Source organism: Dasypus novemcinctus, chromosome 27 (genome assembly GCF_030445035.2).
Source record: "Dasypus novemcinctus isolate mDasNov1 chromosome 27, mDasNov1.1.hap2, whole genome shotgun sequence".
NCBI lineage: Eukaryota > Metazoa > Chordata > Mammalia > Cingulata > Dasypodidae > Dasypus > Dasypus novemcinctus.
Window position 1 is genome coordinate 37,306,325 of NC_080699.1, and position 6,601 is coordinate 37,312,925.

Sequence of the window (6,601 nt, forward strand, 5' to 3'; positions counted from 1 at the left end):
CAGTGAAATTTTCTTGTTTATTCCCCCAGTGTCTTACTTTTTTCAATTTGTCTTCAGAGAAGTTTTAGCTTACAGAAAAGTCACATACAGAATATAGGGAATTCCCATATACCCAACATCTTCTCCCTTTCCCCCTTTCCTTATTGATAACATTTTATATGTAGGTAGTACATTTGTTACAATTGATGCACAAATATTGAAACATAACCGCTAATCATCATCAATGGTTTACATTATGGTTTACATTTTGGACCATACACTTTTATAAATTTTGATGAAATATAACATGGTTTGTATCCATCATTGCAAGATCAGGTAGAATACTTCCATCACCCCAAAAATGCCCCCTGTTCCATTTATTCTATTCCTCTCTCCCTTCTTTCCCCTCAGGACCATGGCAACCACCAAGCTTCAGTTTCTGAAGAACAAGATTCATAGTTACTCACAACATTGAGGGCTTGAAATACTGGTCTGTCCTCATCTATTAGGCTCTGCCTATGCTCTTGTGAAATTTCTGCCCCTCTATGTGAGAACATAGCAGGACTCCCCAGGATGGGAGTCCAACATCTTCCCACAAGATGAATACTCACACACTCCCTAGAAGCTTGCCCATATGTGTGCCCTGTCTGGAATGCCCCTCACAACCAAAACCCTAAACCAGTAATCCTCTCCTGATATTGCCAAACATTTCCAACATTGTAGTTTCAACCACATACCCACAAATCCCCAGTGATCACCTGCTCTCACCCCAACCCTCCACCTAGTTTCATAGACTGTCCAACCCACCGTCCCCACCCTGGCTCCCTGACAAACCAGCACCACCCAACCCAAAAATATCATTGCACCACTGTCATACCCCTACACTGCACAACTACCCTCTTCCACCTTATCACAGATTTTGCCCATTCGCTTTTGGCTCACAGCCTTCTCCTTTCTACCTCTTGTGATCCTATCTTCCAGACTCTAGCTCTGTGAGTTTGCTCAATTTGCTTAATTCATATCAGGGAGGTCATGTAATATTTGTCCTTCAGTGCTTGGCTTGTTTCACTCAATCTAAAGTCTTCAAGATTCATCCATGCTATCCCATGTTAATACTGAATTCTTTCTTACAGCTGAGTAATAGTCCATTGTGTGTATATACCACAATTTGTTTATCCACTCACCTGTTGTTGGGCATTTTGTTGTTTCCAAGTTTTGACAATAGTGAATAATGCCCCTATGAACATTGGTGTGCATGTATTTGTTCATGTCCTTGCTTTCAATTCTTGAGGGTATATGCCCAGGAGTAGAATTGCTGAATCATATAGCAGCTTTATAATTAGCTTCCTAAGGAACCTCCAAACTGTCCTCCACAATGGCTGGATCATTCTACATTCCCACTACATTCCTTTTTTTTTTTTAATAGCTTCCAGTCTAATTGGTGTAAGATGACATCTCATTGTAGTAATGATTTGAATTTCCCTAATAGGTAAAGATGTTGAACATTTTTTCATGTGCTTTTTAGCCATTTGTACTTATTCTTTGGAGATGTGTCTATTCAAATCACTTGCCCATTTTTCAAGTGGGTTGTTTGTCTTTTTATTTTCAAGGTGTAGGATTTCTTTGTATATGCTGGATATTAGGCCTATATCAGATATATGGTTATCAAATATTTTCTCCCATTGAAGAAGCTGCCTTTCACCTCCTTGACAAGCTCTTTTGAGGTGCAAAAGTTTTTAATTTTGAGGAGGTCCCATTTATCTATTTTTTCTTTCATTGGGTGTAAAGTTCATGAAACCATTTCCTAACACAGAGATCCTGTAGATGCTTCCATACATTATCTTCCAAGATTGATATGGTCTTGGCTCTTATATTTAGATCTTTGATGTATCTTGAGTTAATTTTTGTATAGGGTGTGAGGTGGTGTTCCTCTTTCATTATTTTGGATATGGATATCCAGTTCTCCAAGCACGATTTATTGAAGAGGCCATTCTCTCCCCGTTAAATAGGATTGGTGGCCTTGTTGAATATCAGTTGACTGTATATGTGAGGATCTGTATCAGAACTCTCAATTCAGATCCTTTGGTCATTATGACCATCTGTGTGCCAATACTATGCAGTTTTGACCATGTAGTTTGTAGTATTTTTTAAAGTCAGGTACTGTGATTCCTATGATTTCATTTTTCTTTTTTCACTATGTTTTTGGCTATTTGGGGCTTCTTGCCCTTCCAAATAAATTTCATAGTTAACTTTTCCAACTAGTAAAAACACGGTGCTAATTTTTTTGGGCTTGCATTAAATCTGTGGGGTAAAACATCTTAATGATGTTTAATGTTCCTATCCATGAATAGAGAATATTTTTTCTTTTATTTTGATCTTTTTTTTATTTCCTTTAACAGTGGTGTGTAGTTTTCTGCATAGAAGTTTCTACATCTTTAGTTAAATTTATTCCTAGGTATTTGATTCCTGTATCCGCTTTTGTAAAAGGGATTTTTTCTTGATTTCCACCTCAGATTATTCATTATTGGTATACAGAAATATTACTGATTTTTCCACATTAATCCTATAATCTGACACTTTACTGAACTTATTTATAAGCTCTGTAAGATTTGTTGTAAGTTTTCTCAGGGTTTTTTATGTGTAGGATTCTGTCATCAGCAAATAGTGAATTTTTCACTTTTTAATTTCCAATTTGGAATCTAAAATACATGCTTTATTGCTAAGTGCTTATATTGATCTACAATCAATATTAAAACAAAGGACACACATAGTGAACTGTGGAAACATTATCTTGATTAGTTTTGAACAGTAACTAAAATATATACTGTGGTAAATACTATGTACATATTTTGACTTATATTCTATGTCCAAACATAGGACTCACTTAGTGAACTGTAGAAACACTATCTTCATTAGTTTTGAAAATTAAGTAAAATATATGTTTTATTTACTGCTATGTACTTATATTCAATTAAAACACAGGACTCATTGAGAACTGTGAAAACAGTCTCTTGATTACTTTCAAACACTATAATACATGATTTATTTACTGCTATGTACTTATATAGACTTTTTAATATATCCTTTTAAATTTTTAAAAAGATATTTAGATTACATAAATGTTACATAAAAAATATAGGGGATTCCAATATATGCCCCTCTCCCTACCCCTCCCACATTTCCTCACATTAACAACATCCTTCATTGAACACTGGAATGCATTCATATGCCTTAAGGTATGCCCCAAAATAATGCTTCACAAACCTGCATGTCATCCTTGTCCAGGGACCATACTAATCTGTATCATTCCAATTTTAGTACATGTCCTGCCAAAGGGAGCACTATACATTACTTCTTAGCACAGCTTTAACTCTGGTTAGACAAGAAGTATTTTCACTACCAGTCATTTCTAAAGACATTTTAATTTCTTTTATGATTTCTTCTCTGCCCCATGAATTATTTAGAATTCTATTGCTTAATTTTCAAGCAGCTGGGTACTTTTTACTCATCTTTTTATTACTTTTATCTTAATTCTACTGTAGTCATAGACAACACTTATGTTGATTTAATTGCTTTGGAATTTTTAGAGGGTCTCTTTATGGACCAGCATATTGCCATTTTTAATAATAATAATAACTTACAATTGAAATGGATGTGAATTCTGTTTTGTTAGGTACAGTGATCACTGTATGTAAATTAAGATTCAGTTATGTTATTACTATTTGTGTGATTTAGGTTATCCATATCCTTACTAATATTTTTTCTTCTTTTCTCATAGCTGTTGAGTGAGGTATGTGTTAAAGTGTCTCACTGTATTTGCAGATTTGTCTATTTCTCTTTTATTTCTTCCAAGTTATGATTCATGTAGTTTGAAGTTATATTATTGGGTCCATGCCAATTTAGTATTATGAGACATTTCTTGTTTATTTATCCTTTTATCCATGTTAGCTGTTTTAATTTATCTCGAAAATATTCTTTACCTTAAAGTCTGCTTCATGTGATGATATAGCTATACCATCTTTCTTTTGCTTAATGTTTATATAACACACATTTTTCACCTTTTTTAGTTTTAATATTTTTGTGTATTTATATTTGGTGTGTATCATAAAAGCATTATGCAATTATGTTTTTCAGACTGACAATCTTACACATTTACTTGGGACATTTAATCCATCTACATTTTTAAAAGTTTTATTAAAAAATATGGAATGCTTTATGAATTTGCACATTATCCTTGCATAGGTGCCATGATAATTTTCTCTGTATCGTTCCAATTTTAGTACATGTGCTGCCAAAGTGAGCATGGTCCAATTACATTTAATGCAATTATTTCATTACGTTTTTATTCACATCTTACCATTTATTTTCTACATGACATATTTCTTATGTCTTTTTACTAAATAATATATATTATTCAATTTTCTCCTTTTATTAACTTATTTTACCTAATTCTCATATCTTTAAGTATATCATATTCTTTTAGCGATAACAGCATATGTCAATGACAAATTAAATGCAAATTCTTACCTTGAACATTTCTCCCAATAATGCTAGAAACTTTGGACATTTAAACTTCTTTTAATTCTTCTTATTTCTCAATTCATTTGATTTGTTTCATAGAACTTTATTCTACCTGCATTTTTAAAAATTCCACAAGATATTTACTGGAAACTATTGTTTACATAGCCAATATTCATTTACAATAGTCTGCTCATATTCATCTATGGCCTGATTTTCTGTTTCTATGTGTAATCATTTTTCTTTTGCTTGAAAAACTCCTTTTAGAATGACTTTTTGTTTTGTTTAACTGTTTTCATTATTTTTAAAGAAGCTGTGGATTGCATAAATGTTACATTGAAAATATAGGGGATTCTCTTATGCCCAACATCTCCCTCTCTCACTTTCCCCCATTAACATCTTTCTTTAGTGTGGTACATTTGTTACAACTGAACACAGATTAAAGCATTGCTACTAAGCATATTCTGTCGTTTATATTATGGTTATCACTTTGCACTGCACAATTTTATAGGTTTTGACAAAATATATAATGGCTTGTATCTGTCACTACATATATTACGTAGAAAAATTCCATTGTCCCCAAAATGCCCAGAGTTACACCTATTCTTCCCTCTCCCTCCTTTCAGAACTTCTTATAACCACTGCCTTTATATCAATGTTACTAGTTCTTCCACTACTAGAATAAGAATGTCTACATTAGTCCACAGTTTCATTCCCCCTTATGTTTGTTCACTACTTTATTTTGAGGATTTTGGCATGGTGATGCCCACTCTGCTTCCAGTGGAGAATTGGCTTAGATCCCATGGGACAGATGGATGGAACTGTCTTGCCTTCAGTTGTAAATACTCTCTGATTTTTTGGATGGACATTTTCTGTAATCATCCTTTTGTTAGTTTGCCTAGGTGAGTCTAATGAACTGGGGAGTAGGTATTGGCTATAACTCTACTGAAGTTCAGGGCTCAAACGGCAGATGAACAGAAGGAAGATTTATGTCTCTGAGACATATATTTAATGGATTTAATGCTAATTATAGATTCAAATAAATGGGGAAGAAGAACTATGTGTGTAGGAAAATTATGAGTCTAACTCTGATACATTGGGGAAATAGGTTATTATATGTTCTAAGATTAGTCCACCAATGGGGTGCTGGTTTCCTGGGTTTGTTTGACCTGCTTATAGTATCTAGATGTCTCTAGAGCCCTCAGGAGAACCCCTGCATGAGGCACTACTTACTTTAGCAGTCAGTGAGATCCTACTGAGACATGCATAAGTGTAACCTCTGGAATGACCTCCTCACTCAATTTGAAATCTCTTAGCTATAATTTAATATTTCCTACTTTTTGGTCTAGGTCTTTTTCCAAATGGATTGCTAGTTGGTGCTTTGTAATAATACCTCAGTGCCATGGAGGGTTATCCTTGGGAGTTATGTCCCACTTTGGGGGGAAAGTAGTAAATTTATACGTAGATTTTGGCTAAGAGAGAGGCCACATTTGAGCAACAAGGAGGCTCTTAAGAGGTAACTCTTAGGTATTATATATTACTAGGCTAAGTTTCAATTTCACAAAAACAAGGTACATAAGTACAAGCCTCAGTATCAATGGTCTCGTGTATTGATCTCTACTCTTTCACTAGGCACTACCTACATACTCTAGAGATTCTTGCCTCTTTATGAGAGAAAGTAGCAAGACTCCCCATGATGGGAATTCAGTATTTACTCAGTTATTCTGTTTGTCTCTGCTCACTGAGACAATACCCCATGATCATATGAACATATTTATATTCCACAGAGGCATGACCCATGTGCACTGCTCCCCACACATTCCTCGACCACCACTACTTTGCACCAGTGATCCTTCCCTGCCACAATTCCAACCCTTATGTGATCCAAAACCTCCTCTGAACAAGGCCAGCAAATAATAATAATAATTAAAAATTAAAAAAAAGAAAAGATTTTTTTGCATTGGGCCTTTCATCATTGTAAGACCTATTATCTTTTTTTGTATATTGACAATTTCTTCAAGTGTCTCATTTTTTTCACTTTATTTTCCAAAAACTTTACATTACAGAAAAGCCACATAGAAAATATAGGGATTCCCATATACCT

General features: G+C 34.3%; 1 non-coding gene and 1 pseudogene across 1 annotated transcript; both read right to left on the minus strand.

The window, feature by feature from the left end:
- Positions 1 to 3,224: 3,224 nt before the first annotated feature.
- Positions 3,225 to 3,321, minus strand: LOC111760662 (U6 spliceosomal RNA; annotated as a pseudogene).
- Positions 3,322 to 4,176: 855 nt separating this feature from the next.
- Positions 4,177 to 4,283, minus strand: LOC111760661 (U6 spliceosomal RNA). The gene has a single exon (XR_002794287.1). It is a non-coding gene; the product is annotated as a U6 spliceosomal RNA (small nuclear RNA).
- Between the last annotated feature and the right edge of the window lie 2,318 nt (positions 4,284 to 6,601).